The sequence below is a fragment of the Schistocerca piceifrons genome, chromosome 6 (assembly GCF_021461385.2).
Source record: "Schistocerca piceifrons isolate TAMUIC-IGC-003096 chromosome 6, iqSchPice1.1, whole genome shotgun sequence".
Classification (NCBI taxonomy): Eukaryota; Metazoa; Arthropoda; class Insecta; order Orthoptera; family Acrididae; genus Schistocerca; species Schistocerca piceifrons.
The window spans coordinates 432,842,924-432,867,754 of record NC_060143.1 but is presented as its reverse complement, the minus strand read 5'-3'; the positions used below and the strand labels follow the sequence as shown (position 1 = coordinate 432,867,754).

Genomic DNA, 24,831 nt, shown 5'->3' with positions numbered 1-24,831 from the left:
GCTCGGAAGTGAGCACCTTGCTGGCCCCGAGCTTTCTTAAAAAGGACACATGGGAGCCTTTGAAATTGATAGCAGTTAACAATTCAAGTATAAACACATACAGTTATAAAGAATTCACGATAGATATTGGTTTTGCTACCTGTTATAAGTGGAATTTTGTAGTGGCAGATATTTTACAGCCAATCTTAGGCGCAGATTTCTTGTCTCATTTTGCACTCACCATGGACTTGTCAAATCACTCTCTTACTACCGGATCAAAAAGGGGCATGTTAAAAGGTTTTCGGTGCAGTGTGGCAGAGGCTGTTGTAGGAGGAGTCAGTAGCTCAGCTATACAGTCTCCCCAACAAGAAACCATAAAGACTCCAGTAGTTAAACATAACTCAGTGCATTACATACGCACCACCCCAGGTCCGTCAGTATCAAGACACGTCCGCAGATTAGCCCCAGAGCGATTAGCGGAGATAAAAGCTATATTTGAGGAGATGCACCAGGCTGGAGTAATTAGAAGATCTGACAGTTCTTGGGCGTCCCCTCTCCACCTGGTACGCAAGAAAGACGGCACATGACGTCGCTGTGGCGACTACCGCCGATTGAACACGAGAACAATCCCGGACAAGTTCCCCATACCAAACATTCAAGAGTTTACCTATGCTCTTGCGTGTGCGAAAGTATTCTCAGTACTGGATTGTCGTGAAGCATACAGTCAGATTCCTGTGGCTGCTGCTGACGTGGCAAAGACGGCGGTGATAACACTCTTTGGGCTACTCGAATTACTGTTTATGCCATACGGACACAAAAATGCAGCCCAGTCCTAGCAAAGATTCGTTGATGAAGTGCTCCAGGGATTACCTTCCTTCTATGCATATCTGGAAGATATTTTGGTATTCTCAGAGGATATGCAATCACATGACAGACATATTCAGGAGGTACGACAGAGGCCCAATAAATATGGAGTAGTGTTAAATGAGCACAGATGCGTCATGGGCAAGAGTCAAGTAACTTTTCTCGGCTATTTAGTCCTAACCGACAGTATACAGTCATTGCCGGATAAGATCGACATGTTAGGCAACTTACCAAAACCCACAGACTACAAACAACTTAGACGTTATCTCGGTACGGTAATTTTTATCGGCGTCATTTACCAATTACCACCGAAACAGAGGCCCCACTTACGAATGCACTGGCTGGCAAGAATACCACAGAAAAGCGAAAGCTTCAATGGACACCAGAAATGACAAAAGCTTTTGGAGACTTACAATGAAGCTTAGAAGAGACAGTGTTACTCGCGCACCCCATACCTGCGGCACCGTTGAGTTTTACTGTAGACGCCAGCCAGGTCGCAATTGGTGCAGCCTTGCAACAACAGGTCGATGGTCATTGGCAACCTCTTAGTTTCTTCTCAAAGAAGCTGCAACTCCGAAAGACAAGATGGAGTGCATATGATAGAGAGTTGTTGGAAATACACTCCTGGAAATGGAAAAAAGAACACATTGACACCGGTGTGTCAGACCCACCATACTTGCTCCGGACACTGCGAGAGGGCTGTACAAGCAATGATCACACGCACGGCACAGCGGACACACCAGGAACCGCGGTGTTGGTCGTCGAATGGCGCTAGCTGCGCAGCATTTGTGCACCGCCGCCGTCAGTGTCAGCCAGTTTGCCGTGGCATACGGAGCTCCAACGCAGTCTTTAACACTGGTAGCATGCCGCGACAGCGTGGACGTGAACCGTATGTGCAGTTGACGGACTTTGAGCGAGGGCGTATAGTGGGCATGCGGGAGGCCGGGTGGACGTACCGCCGAATTGCTCAACACGTGGGGCGTGAGGTCTCCACAGTACATCGATGTTGTCGCCAGTGGTCGGCGGAAGGTGCACGTGCCCGTCGACCTGGGACCGGACCGCAGCGACGCACGGATGCACGCCAAGACCGTAGGATCCTACACAGTGCCGTAGGGGACCGCACCGCCACTTCCCAGCAAATTAGGGACACTGTTGCTCCTGGGGTATCGGCGAGGACCATTCGCAACCGTCTCCATGAAGCTGGGCTACGGTCCCGCACACCGTTAGGCCGTCTTCCGCTCACGCCCCAACATCGTGCAGCCCGCCTCCGGTGGTGTCGCGACAGGCGTGAATGGAGGGACGAATGGAGACGTGTCGTCTTCAGCGATGAGAGTCGCTTCTGCCTTGGTGCCAATGATGGTCGTATGCGTGTTTGGCGCCGTGCAGATGAGCGCCACAATCAGGACTGCATACGACCGAGGCACACAGGGCCAAGACCCGGCATCATGGTGTGGGGAGCGATCTCCTACACTGGCCGTACACCACTGGTGATCGTCGAGGGGACACTGAATAGTGCACGGTACATCCAAACCGTCATCGAACCCATCGTTCTACCATTCCTAGACCGGCAAGGGAACTTGCTGTTCCAACAGGACAATGCACGTCCGCATGTATCCCGTGCCACCCAACGTGCTCTAGAAGGTGTAAGTCAACTACCCTGGCCAGCAAGATCTCCAGATCTGTCCCCCATTGAGCATGTTTGGGACTGGATGAAGTGTCGTCTCACGTGGTGTGCACGTCCAGCACGAACGCTGGTCCAACTGAGGCGCCAGGTGGAAATGGCATGGCAAGCCGTTCCACAGGACTACATCCAGCATCTCTACGATCGTCTCCATGGGAGAATAGCAGCCTGCATTGCTGCGAAAGGTGGATATACACTGTACTAGTGCCGACATTGTGCATGCTCTGTTGCCTGTGTCTATGTGCCTGTGGTTCTGTCAGTGTGATCATGTGATGTATCTGACCCCAGGAATGTGTCAATAAAGTTTCCCCTTCCTGGGACAATGAATTCACAGTGTTCTTATTTCAATTTCCAGGAGTGTATATGAAAGCGCCAAACATTTCCTCCCGTATACTGAAGCCAGGCCAGTAATAATTTTCACTGATCATAAACCTATAGTATCAGCTTTCAGCAACATCAGAGATAAGTGCTCACCAAGGCAGTTCCTGCACATAGAGTTTGTCAGTCAATTTACCATGGTTTAAGACACATCGGAGGCTCAGAGAATCTGGTTGGAAATTACTTTTCTCATGTTTGCGGTGTGACCAGCACAATAAACTACGAAGAAGTCGCGACATCGCACGAAGCGGATCTGGATCTACAGAAGCTATTGACAGACCACACAACAGGATTACACTTACGGCCGATTCTCATACCAGGAAGAAGGCTTAAGTTATAGTGCAATATATCACGGCAGAAGTCGGGCCCATACATTCCACAACAATTTCGTAAAGCGGCATTTGACTGTGTTCATGGCCTGGCACACCCAGGGGCAAATGCCACGATCAAGCTACTGACAGCACGTTTCGTCTGGCCATCAATTAAAAAGGACGCCAGGGAATGGGCTCGAGCATGCCTACAGTGTCATTGCTTCAAAGTTGGACGACACGTTCATGCAGAAATTGGGAATTTCACAGGATCACCAGCAAGATTTTTTCCTGTCCTTCTGGACTTAGTGGGTCCACTCCCAGTTTCAGATGGCTATAAATACGTGTTAACAGTGGTATACAGACGCACGAAATGGGCGGAGGCCACTCCGATCAGTGACATAGCGGCAGAAACGCATGCAAAAGCGTTTGTCTCTCAATGGCTAGCTCTCTTTGGTTGTTCCCTTCATATCACAACAGATCAAGGCCGCCAGTTCGAGTCTATTCTGTTCAACGAGCTAACTAATTTATGTGAGTTCCAGCACCACCATACAACAAGCTACCATCCAGTGGGCAATGTTATGGTGGAGAGGTGGCACAGGATGTTGAAGGCAGATCTTATGTGTCGTCAGAGAAGCTGGACAGAAGCATTACCATCGGTTCTCCTTTGATTATGGACCACAACAAGACGAATATCAGTAGCGAAATTGGTGCATGGGGAACCAATGAGAATCCCAGCAGATTACCTAACCGCCAGTGTATCACTGATGCCAACAAACCTCTCATCACTGATACGTTAATCCGTCAGCATGTGGAAACAATGTATCTAGACATGGTGGAGCGACTAGTTTTCGTACATAATATGTTGGCAGACTGTACACATCTCATGCTCCGCACAGATTCAGACAGAACGCCACTACAACCTCCATATATTGGACCTTATAGAATAGTACGACGCAACACCCATGCTATGGACATCTCACAGAACGACGGAACTATTAGTGTGTCCATAGAGAAGGTAAAACTAGCATGTGTCTTACCGTAACTGGAGTATGATGACACTCAACAGGATGAGAAGGACCAAAGTTTGGTACTCACAACGCATGATACGGCAGAAGAACCCATAGCAAGAGGGCATGGAACCACAACGCAACAACCCACACCGGCTCCCTCATCCTCGCAGCAACTAGTCATCCATACGAGATTGGGGAGACAAGTCAAGTTTAAATACCCGTTTATCCTGGGTGCTTCGCACTTTAAGGGGGGCTGTGTGGGAACGTGGGAGTAGCCAGTGATGTGGGCTTCGTTTACTCCATGCAAGTTTTATATATAAGTTTTTACTCTTTGACTGTTAGTTGAGTATACTTTCCTTTCCGAGTCGGAAAATAAAGTATTTTGTGCAAAGTTGTATGTGGGTTTAATTTGTTGCCTGTAATCTTTTCGTTTCTTCTGTCCATGTTGTTTCAGAATTCTCATTTCCCCTGCATTGAAAGCCTCCTAAATACAATATTTTATTCTTGAAAAGATTTCTGTCTGTTATTTTCGATTCTTTGATGTTGTTCCTTTCTAGATTTTTTCCTTATTTCTGTAATCCATGATATCATCGATTTCTTCTTTCAGATATACAGTAATATTTGTTTCATGACCCTATTTTCATTCATTCGGTACACATGTCCAAATAAGAGTAATCTTCTCTTAGCCATCACTTCTGATATTTTCTCTATATTTAGATAGATCTCCTCATTACTTCTCATTTTCCATCCATCTGTAGTTTGTATTGCACCTGTTATTTTTCTAACCATCTGTCTTTCAGGTACCTCTGTTTTCTCCAGCTTATAGTCCCTTGTTAGGCCGTCATATCCATATATAAATTCTGGTCATACCACTTTGACATAGTGTTGTATTTCTAGATATGAATTCCTTTTTATAAATATTCTTTGTCAAACAGTATGCACTCTCCAATTTGCTTACTCTTGCATCTACTGCAAATCGTTCTAGTCCATTCTGTTGTATAGTTTCCCCAAGATATTTGAATTTTTTAATCACTCTATTTTACCTATTTGTGTTTCTATGAATTTTGGTGCATTTTGTGTGTTTGGCGTGGATTTTGCTTCTTCAACATAAATTCTTAGACCAATTCTATTTTCTATTTCTTCCAGAAGATTTATTTGAATAACTGTGGTTCTCAGATTGTCTGCAAAAGCCAGGCGGTTTACCTTAATTCAACTTCTTTTCCTTCCTAGAACAATGGTTCAGTTTTGTGATTCCTCAGCTGTAGATTCCAGATCCTTACAATTTTTTCTAGAACACCATTAAATAGTAAAGGCGATGAACCATCCCCTTGTCTAACACCAATTTTTATTTCAAATGGCTGAGACAATTCTTCCATAAATTTAACTTTAGATATCTTCTTTTTTAGAATTTCATATATTATGTATGCTAATTTCGCTTGAACACCAAATTATGTAATGATTTTATCTATTGTCTCTATGTCTACTGAATCAAATGCTTTTTGAAATCAATAAATAATACTATTACAGCTTTGCTGGTTAAAATTCTGTAGTGAATTATTGGTTTTAAGTTAAAAATCTGTTATGTGCAGGTCTTCCCTTTTGAAAACCTCTCAGTTTTTTGTCTAAGGTTTCTACCACTCTGTCCAGGAGAACTGATGATGGTATACTTATGCCAGTGGCAGAAGTGACACTCCTCTGAAACTGTTGATCTTTTGTTTGTCTCCCTTTTTATGTGGCAGATGGATTAACGCAACTTTCCAGCCTGCTGGAATCGTTTTGGTTTTCCAAATGTTCTGAAAAAGCAGTTCTAGATCATTTATAATCTATGGGTCTGACCATTTCAATAATTCTGCTTTAATGGAGTCTTCACCATTTTCTTACTTGTTTTTGAGTGATCTGATGGCTTCATGATTTTCTTGCTCTGTCGGTAGGAATCTTCCTACAGATTTTGTGATATTGCTGGACACTCCAATTTAAGAGTTGAAACTAGACAGCTTAAGAGCCTGTCAAAAAATATTCTAGTATTTTGCAATTTTCTTTGTTATTTAGTCCTATTTTGCGATTTTCATTTTTGAAACAAATATTTGGTGCTTGCTTTTTTCTTACATAAAATACTGTTCCAAACATTGACATGTTTATTATTATACTTACTACTGGTTTCCCTTTATAAATTCTGTAATGATGTGTATCAACTACATTCTCATTTAAGAATCTCGTTTCCTGCATTGCTAATATTTATGTATTGTTGTTCTATAGAAATAATTCCAAGTCCTTCTGTTTCCCAATTTTCGGAAGAGAATTTACATGTAATATTCAAAAGTAGCAGTTCTATTTGAACTTAAACTTAAAAGGCTTTACAGTATAGTATATCAGAGCTACCAGCCGGGGTAGTGCATCCATTGTCCGAACTTCCTATTTCGTTGTCTGAAGTTGTAAATTGTAGAGAGTAGGAATAGCATCATCCTTGAATTATCAAACTGTATCTAGGTTGTTAGCCTGGAGTATTATCGATTCAGCCGCCACTAATATGTGCAACAGACGCCACTAACGTGGGAACCATCGTGCCCTCTGTCCACTTCAGCTCTGGACAAGAGGTTACCTTTTTTGCCAGCTCTGCCATACCAAAATCTGTCTTCTCTGTCTTTGTTGCTGTTGAGGTCTTCACTGTAACCCTGGCAATAGGCCCTAACATGAAACTTTCAGCTGGACCACCTAAACCAAGGTTTTTGTTAATGGTGTTTTCCACTCTCCTAGCTTGTGACAGAAAACCTCTATACAGTTAGGACCCATGTTCATTGAGTTCTTTATTTTATTATTGTGCTTTGTTTTCGTGGCGAATTGCAATGTTATGTGACGACTTGGACATTTTTTCCCATTGGATGTTCTTCCACAAACGAGATCAGATATCTGAAGGCGAAAATTAATTTAGATTTTTCAATAACAGAACAGAGCTGATGCTTATACTGTTTACAAAAAAGAGCATAATTCAGTGAAGGAGTTTTTATTAAATAACATTTTAAGTGAAAAAGTCAGCTCTAATGAAGCAGAAAAATACATTTATTTAAGACGATATTGATTACATAAGGAAAAAAAATAAAATTGATAAGGTAAACAGGCATTAGTTATTCCCCTAAAATATTGTTTGACATGTTTGTACGTATATATTTTCGTTAGGAAATAAATCTCGATGTTTCAAAATGTTGTTTCATTTCTCAGCACTTTGCCATACAAAACTGATCAAGAACGTATGTAATGAAATTTGCTTGGCCAATAATGAACTTTCTTCATAGAATGATATTTTCACTCTGCAGCAGAGTGTGCGCTGATATGAAACGTCCTGGCAGATTAAAACTCTGTGCCGGACCGAGACTCGAACTCGGGACCGTTGCCTTACACAGGCAAAGCACTTGCCCGCAAAAGGCAAAGGTCTCGAGTTCAAGTCTCGGTCTGGAACACAGTTTTAATCTGCCAGGAAGTTTCATATCAGCGCACACTCCACTGCAGAGTGAAAATCTCATTCTGGAAACATCCCCTAGGCTGTGGCTAAGCCATGTCTCCGCAATATCCCTTCTTTCAGGAGTGCTAGTTCTGCATGGTTCGCAGGAGAGCTTCTGTAAAGCTTGGAAGGTAGGAGACGAGGAACTGGAAGAAGTAAAGCTGTGAGGATGGGCCGTGAGTCATGCTTGGGTAGCTTAGTGGTAGAGCACTTGCCTGCGAAAGGCAAAGGTCCCGAGTTCGAGTCTTGGTCCAGCACACAGTTTTCATCTGCCAGGAAGGTTCAACTTTATTTATGTTACTCATTTCTTATACCATACTCTGACTTCTTGTATTATGGATGGTAATCACCATCACTTTCACCATTTGGTATGGGGCTAACCGAATTGACATGATGGGCCAGACAGTGCAAATACACCTGCAAGGATGATGTGACCATGATAAACAGGCAGCTTTGTAAATCATATTCTAATCAAATCGGTTGGACTATACAGATTGTCAAGAAACTGATTTTTCCAAGCCATTCTCGGAGTCCCTCGCCAGACAAGAGAATTCAGAATTCTCAAAGTTCATTCTGTCTCACATAGCTTGTGACCAGTAGACTTTGAGAAACACGTTCAAAAGTTGTTATACAAGTTACATTCTTGCACTCCTAAATACATTCCTGTGGCCGGTTCTCCTTGAAGATGGTCACACATTTATTCAAGCTTATTCTCAATTGGCAATGTAGGTGGTGCAGGGTATTCAAATGGATCAAGCCAAGCACAATGGTGAGTCCTGTTAACAGTGTTGCAAAACAAGAACTTCATCACTGATAAAAAATGTTTATGATCAAATTATCCTCACACTACCCTCTGATATAGCACGCCCTGTTAGCCTTGCAGTCTAACTCACTGCTTTCGGGGTGGGAAGGCATGCTGGTCCCAAGCACGAATCCGCCCAGTGGATTAGTGTCGAGGTCTGGTGTGCTGGCCAGTCTGTGGATGGTTTTTAACATGGTTTTCCATTTGCCTTAGCGAATGTGGGCTGGTTTCCCTTATTCCGCCTCAGTTACACTATGTCGGCGATTGCTCCGCAAACACTGTCTCCTTGTATGCATACACCATAATTACTCTACCATGTAAACATTGGGGTTACACTCGTCTGGTGTGAGACATTCCTGGGGGGAGGGGGGCCGGGGGTTGTGTACCACTGAGGGCTACGGCGGGGACGAAGCCTCTCTGTCGTTTCTAGGTCCCCAGTTGAATACAATACAACACAATACCCTCTGATGTATTGCCATGCTTCCTCGATCTCTTTCAAACCTTTCTTCTTTATTTCCATTACGACCATGCTTGCACGCAGTACACTAATCGTCTCCACAGGGTTCTTGTGAAGAACTTTCACTAGAATCAGGTAGAATGTAACGTCCTCACAAGTGGACAACCCTTTCTTACAAGTCACAGATTGCCTGCTCGTAACGTCGACTGACTTCTCATTGTCCATCCCAGTCACGTTGATGAGAGGTCATTTCTCCCAACACTGCAATGCCCATGATTTGTGTCTAATCCAAAGTGCTGTTGTTACTGAGTGAAATTTGCTCTACCCCAGTTGTGAGCCCTCCAACCCAGTGGTATTTTACTTATATGCTGGTTTGAGAGAGTTTGTCAATTTACTTCACACAATCTGACCTTTTCACTGCTTATCATGTCACGCAATTGGGTCTCGCGCTGGGCTAATTGTTCTTTAATCTCCCACGAATCCTATGGCATCATGACCTCAAATTTTTGTAATAGTTCATTTTTACCCTTTCTGGTGATCGTTTGTAAATTCTTTTTGTGGATTCTCTATCCATTGTTGCAACTTATGGCGTGATTCTTTCTGCACACAACAGTTGTGGAATAAGAAGGTTCAGGGTGCAATTTTGATACCAAATTGATATGCAAATTAATGAAATTGATGAATTAATTACACCCACCCCCGCCCCCACCTCTGGATGAGATCATGTGTTTTCTGCAGCTAGAACTTGAGTCCCCACCCCCTCCCCCTGCTGTACCTACTCTAAAGGTGGGAATTTCGAATTTTAGCGGGAATTTCAAATTTTCGTGAGAATTTTTTTGTCCCAGGGCTGTGCTGACGTCCCACTCACACCCCCTCCCACAGAATTTGGCGGGAAATTGAAATGAAGTTGGGATTTTCTTTTTTTCTCCGCTCACATGACCAGAATTAGTGGGAGGGTTTCAGTCTATGCTGAGCAGTCTTTGTGGAAGCATCAGAATGTGTTCGATTAATGAGATGAATGTGAAGGATAGAGCAGTATTCGATAGCTGTATTACTTGTACACATTCGAAGGAGGTCTGTAGCCACAGATCGTTACACAGGAGATGGAAGACTTTGATAAAAGAAGAGTGTAGGAGAAAGAAGTAGAAAAATTCGGTTCATCAGATTGTTGCAATGCAGAAGGATGGAGTCAAGATTCATGCCACAACCAGTACATGCTCATGAGCATGGGCAAACTGCCGAGATATTCCATAGGAAGCATTCACTCTTCCAAAATAGAACAAACAGTCTGTTGATGCTAATTCGCTTCAGTAGAAGAATATTCATGTATGTGATATATATCACTGAAGAGCTTCAACTGCTCACCTCCATCCATTTCCCCCTCCATAATGTGTTCTCTCATCCCACCATCACTCGCTCGCCATCCTTGCTGCTGTGCAGAATGTGTTCTATGAAGTGCTTCTGGTGCCTGATTGGGATAAGTTTAACAGCCATGGTACCTGTAAGTATACAACCAAGGACTGCACCCTTAGCCTCCTACATGCAGAATGGAAAGGAGTTATATTGGATCAGCACCTGAAGGAGAAGAGTAGATAATGACTGTGCAGCAGAATGGTATCAAGATGCATTCTGCAAGTCAAGCAGATCGATACTGTTGTTATAACTGCTTGCCATTTTTGAAATTCACAGTCAGTTATCCATCTCACAAGAGATGTCTACCTCCAATACTGAGGACCAAGCAAATGCTCTAGTTCACAATTATGTCACCAGAGGCGCGATCACATTGGGGATATATGGCGAGCCCAGCAGCTCTGCAGCAGGGTTGTCAAACGTATGAGGTTCCTCATACAAATACGAGATCTGTGGTCTGCTGTATGAGGCACGAGGTCACGGTTATACTCATACAGTTATGTACGAGATTCTGACATAGGAAATTTTATAATATGATTTTTTTTATTGTGGTCAACAGTTTTAGCATATATTGGTCTTTACACTTTGGCTACATTGGGTCTGCTACATGAAAAGTAGACGTATTGGGTATGATCATGGATTTTATCATTTTAATGTACCTTTTAAAGTTTTCCTAGTTCCCTTAGCTTCCTGTTTACACCACAATAAGATAGGACTGTGTGCTCATTGGCAATATTGTGAGGAAACCATTCCGCTGTTATGCATTGGTTTTTGCTTTCGGTCCTCGTTACTGCACTTCCCCCTCATCCCAGGAAATTAGAGAAACTATACAAGGAATAGTGGCCCATACCCAGTTATACTTCTAATTTGCATGGAAATGACACATGTGCAACAGATTGTTACTCAGCAATTCAAAACCTGTTAAATGTAATACTCAAGGAGAATAGATCTGTTCGCCATGGTAATACAGTAGACTCGTTCATTTCCTCAATACGGCGCTGTTCTCCAAAATTGGCCCTTCTGTTTGTAGGTTTTTGTACTTTTTAGTTACAATTTAAATTTCTAAAATTTTGACATAAACTTAACATGTCTGTGCCTTTCCTATTACTAAAGAAATTAAATGTTTTATTGTACTAATGACATTAATCAATCTTTATTTACTTGCAATTCATAAAAAATAATTAGCTGATAAGCCTATCTCTGGAATTCATTTTATCTAAGTTTCGAATTTTGCACACTAGACTGCATGTCAATGAGCATGAGAAAGTTCAATGGAAACAAAATAATTTTTTTCTCATTGATATTAATTTTCTTTTCAGGGGCCTTCAGTCATACAAAAATTCTACGTAACACTTGCAAATTGTATACTGAAAGTCAAGTCTAAGCTATCCGTAAACAAACATGTCATCATATAAAAGAAAAAGCAGTCTACCCTATGGTTGGTTACCTGGGAATCCGCAAGGAACAATTCCCGTTCTTCATATGTGCCATCTCTGAATATCACAAAAGCGAAAGTACAGCTCAGCCAAAAATAGATGGCCCCTTTCTCCGACAATTACCGAACTGTAGCGCTGCCAGTCTAACAATGCATGCTACGGTATTCAGTAGGCATTTCATAATGAATTAGCCACACATTTGAACATGAACACATATGCAAAGTATTTAACGAAATCAGGCGATCGTTACGGCGCTCTAAGCTCACAGTGCACAACAGTTCAGCACAGGTGTACTTCCGGCACTGGCAATAGCCCTCCTCGCCATATGTAGTATCTACTTTTCTCTGTTCTATAAGTGTAGTATTGTGTCTCTTGTGTAGTTGTTTGTGCTACCTATTTACCTATAATTATGAGTGATTGTGAGGAAGACAGTAACCGTTTGTGTACTCTTACTCCATCAAGAAAAATACCCACAAAGCCGGCTGGACAAGAAAAAGGGAAGGTAACACATCATCGCAGCATCGCTCCCAAATTTTAGACATCAGTGGTTAAAGGATCTGGCTTGTAAGGACTGGCTTTTGCTCGACTCCAATGATTCAACTAAAGCTAAGCATGCATTTTGCTGGGAACATCGATGGTAGCTGAAATATCGAATTTGAAGACTCAGGCCACTGCCAAAAAACATACATGAATTTCTCAGTAGAACCAACTGATTTGTATATATAATTTCAGTGCAGTACTGTGTTAATTGTGTGCGTGTGTGTGTGTGTGTGTGTGTGTGTGTGTGTGTGTGTGTGTGTGTGTGTATGTGTGTAAGTACAATCTAACTTTTGCACCATTTCAGTGCAGTAATGTGTTCATTGTAAATAACTATTGTAGTAGCTCTATTATATATTTATTACATTAAAAATAAAAAAAAACATTTTTTAAATTTTAAATTCAGTGCATTAATGCGATATTAGTAAATGAGTGTTTGTAAAATGATTCTTTCACATAGCGTTCATTAAAAAAAATTCCACTTTACCTGTGGAAATTATATATTAATGTGCACTCTTATTCAATCTCCATTTGTATAATGCACTTTTGCGAATCCTTGTTACTTCTGGGAGTGAAATAAAAATATATCGTACTTGTTAATCGATATTAAGCATTCACACATTCCAGTATATCTCATCACACCACCTGTATACGGATCGCTGGATTCAATGTCCAGTGTGCCAACCATTACACCATGGAACCGGATGCAAATGGCTCTGAGCACTATGGGACTCAACTGCTGAGGTCATTAGTCCCCCGGATGCATGTAGCGCTCTTAAATTCAGTAGTATCATGTAATTAAGCCGATAAGATGCGATGTTATTACATGTAGGGACCTCAGGAAGTGTTTGCGTGGCAAATGAAGCAACCAAGTAGGCTGGAAGTGGAAGGAACACCTTCGAATGTAGCGAGAATTCTTGCCAGGGTTCGTACATGAAGTGATGTCGAAGGATCAGGTAATCAAAATCGCGAAACAGCCACTTTCGTATGGTGGATGCTTTGTGCTGGAAGCAGCCTAGCTATGAAAAGAGGTATGGACACAGAGTACTGTCGAAAACTGCGTGCTGACACAGAACGCTACGTAGTGGGCGGATTGTGCGTGACACGATAACATTTGCACTTCACACGGTCGAAATACTGTCACACAACTCAAGCAGCTCTTTCAGCATTCACATACACTGGAGTTCAGCACAGCGCATGTTGTAGGTGTCAGATTAAGAAACCTCTTTGAGAATATGGTCCAGATCGGATGCTGCAACTAGTAAGTGCGGCAAGATCTCAGTAGCTGGCGGGGTGCAGACCTGCTTACTTGAGCGGCCTGTTGGTCTAGGGGTATGATTCCTGCTTTGGGTGCAGCAGGTCCCGGGTTCAAATCCCGGACAGGCCCTACTTTTCACTTTCGCAACAACCCAGCACTACGATAAACTTGCGAGTCTCTGAAAGTAAGCCATGCAGCAGGACAAAATGCATGTCGGGCCACCGGCCCATGAGACTCTCAGGTGCGTCTTATGGAAAGCAATCTACGTGGCAGGATTAAGCCGTCTTCGCTTACTTAAATCTATACGTAAAGACTGGCACGTACAACGATTCTATTCGTTCCCCAGGAACTAGTACATCGCATGCAAGTTTGTTAAATGCATGCGCATGCAGCACCCAAAACATTGAGATGTCTTTCCTGCGGGGAGCAACAGCTGAGGTCGTCTTCTCGCAGTTGAACCCCTTACGTCCCGTTATTAATCCTAGTAGCAAAAGCATAAGCATTTGGAGCGTTCCCCAAACAGCTGAGATGAGTAATGGGTCCAGAATTTAGGGCTACAAAATATGACCACTGTAACATGTTATTTGTTTAATTCCAAATTTTTAAATTAACAAATGGCTGCTAAATTCATACTTATTTAATATGTCTTATTTTTAGTTTTATAATATTTTAAATGCTTGGTAAATGTACAAGGTTTGAAAGCCAATGTATGAGATTTTTAGTTGTTTATGTATGGGGAAAAAAGTTCTATGGTTGGCAACCCTGCTCTGTAGCCCCAGGCGGTCAGCATGAAGTGCCAGCCAAGATCGTCCAGTACTGCCCAACTACAGCAGAATAGGAAGAAGCCATGGAAGAGTAAGTACCCCTTGCTTAATGTCGCTATTTGCTGTTGTGTGAGGAAGATGAAGTCTTTGTGCTGCTATTATCACTTCTAATGTTTTTTCTTCTTTGCTCAACAGTGGATGCCACGTCCTCCAGCCTGTTGAGGTCTGCATCGTTCTCGTGTCCCTGCCTGTTGGGACCCACAGCAGTGGCAGCACCCAGGAATTCTGTTCTGCATCTGGTCAGGTAGTTGGAGTAGGACAATGAGCTGTTATTGTCGGTTGAAGACACCCAGCCAGCACCTGACTCGCTGAAGTGCACCCAAGGTCCTAATCAGCATTACGCAGGTTGGTACTGGGCCCCGTCATACATGCCATCACAGTATATTCCAGTGATACGGCATGGACAACTACTAATCCCTTACGTGGGTAAATGCCCTCATCACGTTCGGAATTCTATGGATATCGTAAAACGTCTCGAGAACTTCAAGCTGAAAGACTCAGATATCCTGGTGAGTTTTGACGTTGTCTCGTTATTCACCAGGGTGCCTCTTCGAGAGTCAGTTGAGCTCATTGCACAGAAATTTGACGAGAAGACGACCGACTTTTTCAGTCACGTTCTGACTTCCACGTATTTTCTGTTTAATGGAGAATACTATGAGCCAACAGAAGGACTCGCAATGGGGAGCCCACTTTCACCTGTGATCGCGAATTTCTATATGGAGTATTTCGAGGAGGAAGCTTTGGGGTCATCCAAATGGAAACCTACTTGTTTTCTACGTTATGTTGACACGTTCGCGATATAGCCCCATGGAAGGGACACGCTCCTAGACTTCCTTATACACCTGAACTCCATACATCCGAATATCAAATTCACTATGGACACCGAAGCAGAAGGAAGTTTACTATTCTTGGACGTCATGGTCAAAAGAAGAGCGGATGGCACCCTGGGCCATGGGGTATACAGGAAGAAAACGCACACCGACCTATATTTGCATTCAAATAGCTGCCACCACCCTTCGCAGAGGAATGGGGTAGTAAAAACACTGGTGCAGAGGGCGTGCACCATCTCAGACGCAGAGAGTCTGCCCCATGAGCTGAAACACCTCAAACCTGTGTTTCGGAAAAACGGGTACTCGGAATGGCAGATCAGACGCGCTGTCTGCGCCACCTCTACAGTACAGCGTGTGGAGATGGACGAAGTCACTGAGGAAGAGACAGCCACCGCCTATATACCGTATACTGGCGCACTATCGGGGAAAATAGGACGCATTTTGAGGAAACATCGAGTAGGAACTGTCTTTTGTCCGCCCAATAAAACACGAGCGTTATTGGGAAGTGTCAAAGACGATCGCGGCATATACCAGATTCCCTGTGAGTATGGGAAGACTTACATTGGACAGACAGTGCGCACCATTGAAGATCGTTGATGAGAACGTCAGAGGCACACTCGACTTATGTACCCCAACAAGTCGGCAGTCGCAGAGCACTGTTTGTCCGAAAATGACGAAATGGACTACCAACATTCCAGGGTCTTGGCACAAACATCTAAATACTGGGACAGCGTCGTTAGAGAGGCTATCGAAATTCGCAGCAGGGACGGACTTATCAACAGAAATTGCGGCTATAACCTCAGCAAGGCGTGGGAACCAGCATTGAGTCTAATTAAAAAGAGGCTCAGCAAAGAAAACGTACGAGCGACCAGGGTGGACGAAGCAGTTACACCGACGCCGCCACAGACGCCGCCGCCACCACAGACGCCGACGCCAGCCTCTCAGCGACCGACGACGTGCGGCCGCGGAGAACGCCTCGCGGGTGAAGGGGATTTAGGACGGCCGCCCGAGCTCAGTTCGTTAGCGCACCTGACGATGGTGACATGTCTGATCACCGAAATATTGTGCCCGTTGGACACTATAACTGGCAGTACACCCGTGGACTGTTTGAGCAAGAAAGGTATACTCTTCTCGACAACATACCCGTCAATAATTGTTGGTCCATCCAATTGCAGCAAGACAAAAATTCTCATCTCGCTACTAACACATCTGGATGGAATCCTCTTTGAGCATGTATGTGTATTTTCAAAAACACTGTTTCATACCAAATACCAACTACTACAGGTGTAAGTAGGCTGTTTAGGTTTTTATGTTGGTAACGCCACGTAGTGCTCTGTATGAAAATCACTGACTGTGCTGTGTGCAGTCTGTGGCTGGTTTGCATTGTTGGAATATTTGCTATTGTAGTGTTGGGCAGTTGGATGTGAACAGTGCGTAGCGTTGCACAGTTGGAGGTGAGCTGCCAGCGGTGGTGGATGTGGGGAGAGAGATGGCAGAATTTTGAGAGCGGACGATCTGGACGTGTGTCCATCAGAAAGAGTAAATTTGTAATATTGGATATCATGAAATGATATATATATGATGACTTTTGAGCATTGTTTGTTCTCTATCAAAATCTTTCATTTGCTAACTATGCCTATCAGTAGTTAGTGCCTTCAGTAGTTAGAATCTTTTATTCAGCTGACAGTATTGGCACACGCTGTATTGCAGTAGTTTGAATAACGAAGATTTCTGTGAGGTAAGTGATTCATGAAAGGTATAGGTTATTGTTAGTTAGGGCCATTCTTTTGTAGGGATTATTGAAAGTCAGATTGCGTTGCGCTAAAAATATTGTGTGTCAGTTTAGTGATGATCAGAATAAGTAAAAAGAGAAATGTCTGAGTACGTTCAGTTTTGCTCAATTGTTTGAAAACAAAATAACGTATGGGGTTAACCAGCACAGTAAGTCATAAATTTTTCTAAGGGGATGTTTCATATGTCGACTCTTAGCTGAGGATACCTCAGTGGAATCTTCTGATTTTTTTTCTTGTAGTTTGAATAATTAGTGTAGTTATTGTTTATTGCTAGCGCATAATTGTAGAGAGAATTTTCTTTTTAGTTGTAGTTTTTCATTGTTGTAGTGTAAAATAGTTGTGGCATGCATGTAGATTGCACCAAGTATTTCCCAGCTGCGCCTCCAATTAATTGGATATTATTTTCAGTGCTATTATAAAGTGTTTTCTCTTTTTACTCTTCAAATTGTGCCTTTCTGTGTTATTGTGTGAAATATTGTGACAATTATGGCGTGTGAAACAAGTAATACTAAGCTTCAAAGTAAACTGAGAGAGGACGGTGAAGACGAGAGTAGTGTTTTAGCGCCACTGTGCAATGAATTATCTAATGTTCAACATAGTAATTTGGTAATTGTCCATAGGGAAATGGACCAGGCAATAAATAATTGTGTAGACAGTGAAACAGCTAGTGAACAGGGTAGTATTGTCGATCGATCGGTCGGCAACAGCTCGCCCCAGGAACTCGAAATGACAGGACTGAATCTTGCAAATACCGTAGATTCAGGTTTTACATCCTCACCTTTTTCTCAATTAAGTGAAGACACATTTTCTGATTTTTAAAATGCGAATGTTGCCGGTGCAAATGCACTGCTGAAAAGCATAAAGGAACAGATTCCAGACACTAATACATTATTATTGCAATTAATGCAACAAATGAAACAAAATCAGAGACAAACACAGCAGCAGTTAGACGCAATGGAACAAAATCAAAAACAGTCACAGCAACAAATGGAACAAAATCAGAAACAAATCAAAGAAACACTTCAACAAACACATGAAGATTTAACTACTGAGTTACATAACATCGAATCGAAATGTCAAAAAGTCTGCAATGACGTAAAAACACAAATTTGTGATCATTTTCAACCTATTTTTTCGCGGTATGAAAATACATCACAGAATCACGAAGCAGCCATAAAAGAACTGCAAACTGTTGTTCATGAAAATCACGAGACCTTGTGGGCTAAAATTGACTCAGTTGCATCTACCGATTCGGTTATGCAACTTGAAAAAAGTCAGGAAAACTTAAAGGACACAGTAGATACTCTAAAAATTGGTTCAGCAAGACACATGGACGAAATTAGCTCATCATCAGAGAAAGTAGTCGAACTTTCGAACCAGGTAAATAATTTATCTACGAAGGCAGATGATAATCTGAATGACACAAGACCGGTAGTCTTTAATGACACAGGAGAGTACAAACAAATTAAGAAATTCAAACAAAACCGGAATCAAATTAATATGCAACACTAAAGAGAAATCCGGGAAGTACAAGATCAATCGGCACAAGTAATACAAGAATTACATATTTCAGAGGAGACTCGCGCTCCAACACGGGAAGGGGGACTCAGAAATTCGGAAAAGCCACAAAATAATAACACAGGGCATTTCGGAAATTATGAAAGAAATTGGCAAGGTGCACCGAATTTTGAGATGGAACCGCCGACACGACGTAACAATGACCGATATGCGACTCACCGACATGATGACTTTGACTATAAGCTGTTCATTATTACACGTAAATTCAAAACATTTAAGAACTCTGGCAACGACATTCATCCACAAGCGTGGCTTCATCAATTCTCTCATTGTTTTCCTCCCAAATGGTCATTCGAGCACAGATTAGAATTTAAGTGTGGCCACTTAGAGAATGAACCAGCTGTGAGAATTCGATCGGTCATTAACGATTGTCACAGTCAAGGACAATTTTATCATACATTCCTCTCAGCATATTGGTCTCAAGCTACACAAGCCCGAGTAAAACATAGCATCATAATTATGAAACATTTCGAACAATCTGAATTTTCCAGTCTTGTGAAATATTTTGAAGACATGTTGCACAAGAATCAGTACATGTCAAACCCATACAGCCCCTCAGAACTCATCCGCATTTGCTTAATCAAATTTCCTGAACATTTACGACATATTATTTTGGCAGGACGTTGCAAAGACAACATTGAAGCTATTCAGGGACTCCTACAAGAATTGGAAATTGACACTGACAATTGCGGGAAGCGAAAACAGGAACACAACAATTACATGTCACATCCATAACAACTCTGCGATGAGAAATAATAACTGGACATGACAAGGCTATTCTTATAACGCAAATCATGACAAAAACAGACACCACATGTATGACAACCGTTGACAGAGTAAAAATAATTGCAGAGAAAGATCACATTTCCATGGTAACGAATATGACAGAGTCAATCAGAGAAACAGACAATATAGGAACCAAAATAATTATTATCAAGGGAGACAGAATAACTTCAGATGCAATGGTCCACTGCGCAGTTACAACTCATGGAGAAATTCTCCACCACGTGACCCACAAGAAAAAAATTACAAAAACTACCGACATGACGACAGACGATGTAATCATAATGACAGATCTGAATTTCACCAAAATTGGCGTGGTTCAAACAGGGCAGGGGCCTCTTGACAAGGTGAATTTGTAGAAGTTAGATCTCCAAATCTCAGCAAAGATCCGCAACAACAAGGGTAACAGACAATGACCTGCACTGCAGGTGGCCACGTGCGCCGGCTGGGCTTGAGAAAAATAACATAAGCTAACCTTGAGAAAAATTCCAGTATTCTTTATCAACGTTTACCGCATGATAATTGCATTCAAGTTGAAACTCTGAGTACTAGGAAGAGTAAAGGTTTACACTACATTTCACATGTAAAACCGTTTATTGAAAGATAATCTGCTTTTTAACTTTGTCTTTGCCATAAAATTTTTCACTTCAAGTTACTAGTATGCTTTGTCCGACTTAGAAACTGTTAACATGCAACAATGTTTAAAGTTAACTATCCAGTCAAGAATCAAGAGAACTTATTTAAACAGTAATTACAAATGCATTGTTATAGTGAACAGACGACACAGTGTTGTTATTTGTACGTTCTTGCTTGTTAGCTGCATGATTACGTAACAAATATGCAGCTTACATACTTAGAACATATACTGCTAATGAGATTTTAATGCAAGATTTTGGTTTACTTGAAGAAACATTCTTTATTTGAAGTACTTTCTGTGAGATTAAAGATGACTTATCATTTGTTTTCTTTGAGAGCTACACGATTATATCACGACACTACTAATGTGTGACACAATTTACATTGTTGCTTTTGCGGTGTATCTGTTTTATATCTGCACAGGTTTTTCTGTATTATTGTGGAAAGTAAAACATGTTTTATTAGTAACTTTGTGGTATAGCTACAATGAGACAGCATTTTCCGTAGCACAACAATATGTTACAGTACAGTACTTACTTCATCACAGCAATAAGCACAATAACTACGATATCTATACGCAAAGCATTTCACTATTGTTTATGATGAGCTAAGTACATTGACTTCTGCAGAACTTAGCTTACGGAGGACGATACCTAGCACAAATTGCTGTCAGAAATATTTCGGTAAGAAAGCTAAGTAACCTTGACGTAATTAATTGTGGGCGCCCAGCTGCGCCAGTCGCCTGGAGAAAAAGCCATTAGGTTGAGAAAAAAGAGGCCATTAACCTCGCTATTGACTTTCCTTTGTAGAAAGCATCGCAAATACGCTCATTACTTGGAAACATATGATTACACTGTGGAGCTCGTACTTTGTGCTACTTACTGAAATGCTTATGAATTGATGGGAAATATTCTTACATCTGCACACATGATTATGAGTTGAGAGAATTTCTACTGGCTTATGAAATACCACATGGCTATTGAGCGATGTTTTTATGCTTTGCTTTGTGCATAGTTGCTTATTTCATTTGATATCTGGTTTCCAGCTGTGTTGCAGCATTGACTTTATAAAATAAAATGAAATGCATTTGCTAATGTGAACACTTTCTGCCAACGGATCTGTTAAATAATAATTTTATGATCCACATTCTTCAAAAAAGGAGCACTTGGAAAGGAAAGAACAATAAGAAGGGACTAATAACACTAACTGCATACATCTTTTTTTTTTAAGTACTTGGTAATTATTTTTCTAGAATAAGTTGTTGTGGTGCACCACTTTAATGACATAGACATTAAGATTTGAATAGACATTTCCCTTATCTGCATTGTTGTCTTTAGTGTACTATTTTTTCTGCTTGACCTATGGCATTTTTAGGTATAAGTTATTGCATTTGCTGCTGCTGTTTGCCAGGCATAGTGCTACTGAATTTTACTTTGTATTACTCTGTTAAGCCAGTTTTACTACTGATTTATTTTTCTTGTTTGCTGCACATTGCCTTATATTAGTTGTAATGTTGTATTTGCTTTGCTAATTTATATTAATTGCTGCTAGCTTTGCCAATTTGCATTTCTTTGTCATTGCTGTTTGTGTTTATTGTTTTGTGCTGCTGCATTGCGTTGTCCCTTAGTTTATGCTTCTGAGCTCAGTAGATTTAAGTTAGCTTAAGAGGGGGTAGGTTATATAAGAGAATAAGTTGTGATGAATTGGAAGAAATGCATTGAGAAGTTATACGAAAAAGATTTGGGCCAAAATGGGTATTGCACAATGAGAGAGAATTATTTTGAAAGAGGATATGAATAGAATACAGAAAGCATGCTTGGATAGAATTTTTTTGTGGGAACAAATGTTGAAATAAGAGGAAAGATCCATGGAATGAAATTTTGGGTTGGACTGCAGCACCAGACGTCTCACTGAAAACAAAGCCTGTCCTTTCCTTTTGTGTTATTCCGCTATGTGTTTGTGTACCCTTGTGTATTTGTGTTCTTCCTGTCTTTATATGTTTGTCTGATAAGAGTTATGTTGTAGAATTGTTCTAATACTATGTTATTTACTTTGTAAAGATGTTTAGACATTATTTATTTTGTTCTGTTTTAATGCTCATGTGTGAAATTAATGTTTTGAAAACTATTCTCATCATTTTATTTATTTACTTATGTCATAATTCCTGTAACACTGATGTATATGTTTATGTCTATTCTTTTGCGAAGCCTGTATTACTACAAATGTTATCTGTATTATTATGTTTTAATGATATTATCTGTACCTTTGTAATTATATTCACATGTTATAAAATTGTAATTGACACCAGTTCATCAAATTAAGTAACTTGTAAGCATTCATTTCAGTGCTCACATTTCTGTTGCCCATAGTATATGCACAATATGTGAGAAGTTGGGACTGTTAGTGTTTGCATGTGTGTTAATAATTCAGCAAGGGACTGGTTAACAGCATTGCTGGTTCTAAGGACATGTGTGAGTGCACATTCTGAGTGCACATTGTGAGTGCACATTGTGAGTGCACAAGTGGTGCTTTATGGAGTTGCTATATTGTCCGCAAGACTCTTCAATGGTGATTGTGCACCTGCACAGTCGCAACAAGTGGCTGCTGGCCGTCTCTACAAGGACTGCAGTTTGTCTGCACCTTTGATGGCCCACCGATACCATACTCCCTACCAGGACTACTGTGGGTCTGCTCTGTAATGACGTACCTACCAATATTCTTCAAAACTTCGATTGACTCTGTTGTGGGTTTGACTGTTGTGGCACATAGCCTGTCTGCATGTCAAGAGACAGCCTTGTCTTTCCGTTGGAAGGACAACACTACTTCTTCAAGATTGCATGGAAATCCACTACTTCCATGTGCATTTTCTTTGACTGCTCAGACTTTGAGAAAAAAAAGAAAACTGTAATTACTATTGTGATGAATGATCAAGACTGTCTTTATGAGAACAATGTTTGCTTTTGACCAACATTGCATCAAAAAGTGTGTGCATTTGATATCTTATTTATTGTAATAATGAATTTTTTTTTCAAATCTATATAGGCCACTGCGTAAAACAATTTGTAAACAGGGGTTATGTAAGTAGGCTGTTTAGGTGTTTATGTTGGTAATGCCATGTAGTGCTCTGTATGAAAATCACTGACTGTGCTGTGTGCAGTCTGTGGCTGGTTTGCATTGTTGGAATATTTGCTATTGTAGTGTTGGGCAGTTGGGTGTGAACAGCGTGTAGCGTTGCACAGTTGGAGGTGAGCTGCCAGCAGTGGTGGATGTGGGGAGAGAGATGGAAGAATTCTGAGAGTGGACGATCTGGATGTGTGTCCATCAGAAAGAGTAAATTTGTAATATTGGATATCATGAAATGATATATATATGATGACTTTTGAACATTATTAAGATAAATACATTGTTTGTTCTCTATCAAAAATTTTCATTTGCTAACTATGCCTATCAGTAATTAGTGCCTTCAGTATTTAGAATCTTTTATTCAGCTGGCAGTATTGGCACACACTGTACTGCAGTAGTTTGAGTAACAAAGATTTTTGTGAGGTAAGTGATTCATGAAAGGTATAGGTTATTGATAGTCAGGGCCATTCTTTTGTAGGGATTATTGAAAGTCAGATTGCGTTGCGCTAAAAATAGTGTGTGTCAGTTTAGTGACGATCAGAATAACTAAAAAGAGAAATGTCTGAGTATGTTCAGTTTTACTCAACTGTTTGAAAATCAAATAACGTAAGGGGTTTATCAGCACAGTAAGTCATAAATTTTTCTGAGGGGATGTTTCACAGGGCGTAGATGGTGTGACATACACAACATTCACTGAGAGCAGTGATATCCCTCCACTGGAAAAAGTAGAGCCTAACACAGTGTTCATACTTGATGATGTTGCTGTGGAAAACCAAAATCGAATTCGATGGTATTACTTTTTTGGTCGCCATATGGCTGTTGATGTATTTCAGCTGAGTCAGACATATTCCAGAATCACAAAACAGCTGGTGAGTGATAATGCAAACCTGATTATACACTCCGGGAAATTGAAATAAGAACACCGTGAATTCATTGTCCCAGGAAGGGGAAGCTTTATTGATACATTCCTGGGGTCAGATACATCACATGATCACACTGACAGAACCACAGGCACATAGACACAGGCAACAGAGCATGCACAATATCGGCACTAGTACAGTGTATATCCACCTTTCGCAGCAATGCAGGCTGCTATTCTCCCATGGAGACGATCGTAGAGATGCTGGAGTAAGTCCTGTGGAACGGCTTGCCATGCCATTTCCACCTGGTGCCTCAGTTGGACCAGCGTTCGTGCTGGACGAGCAGACCGCGTGAGACGACGCTTCATCCAGTCCCAAACATGCTCAATGGGGGACAGATCCGGAGATCTTGCTGGCCAGGGTAGTTGACTTACACCCTCTAGAGCACGTTGGGTGGCACGGGATACATGCGGACGTGCATTGTCCTGTTGGAACAGCAAGTTCCCTTGCCGGTCTAGGAATGGTAGAACGATGGGTTCGATGACGGTTTGGATGTACCGTGCACTATTCAGTGTCCCCTCGACGATCACCAGTGGTGTACGGCCAGTGTAGGAGATCGCTCCCCACACCATGATGCCGGGTGTTGGCCCTGTGTGCCTCGGTCGTATGCAGTCCTGATTGTGGCGCTCACCTGCAAGGCGCCAAACACGCATACGACCATCATTGGCACCAAGGCAGAAGCGACACTCATCGCTGAAGACGACACGTCTCCATTCGTCCCTCCA

General features: G+C 41.7%; 1 non-coding gene across 1 annotated transcript; it reads left to right on the top strand.

Moving 5' to 3' along the window:
• Positions 1-13,676: 13,676 nt before the first annotated feature.
• On the top strand, positions 13,677-13,748 carry Trnap-ugg. Its single transcript has one exon. It is a non-coding gene; the product is annotated as a tRNA-Pro (tRNA).
• The last annotated feature ends 11,083 nt before the right edge of the window (positions 13,749-24,831 follow it).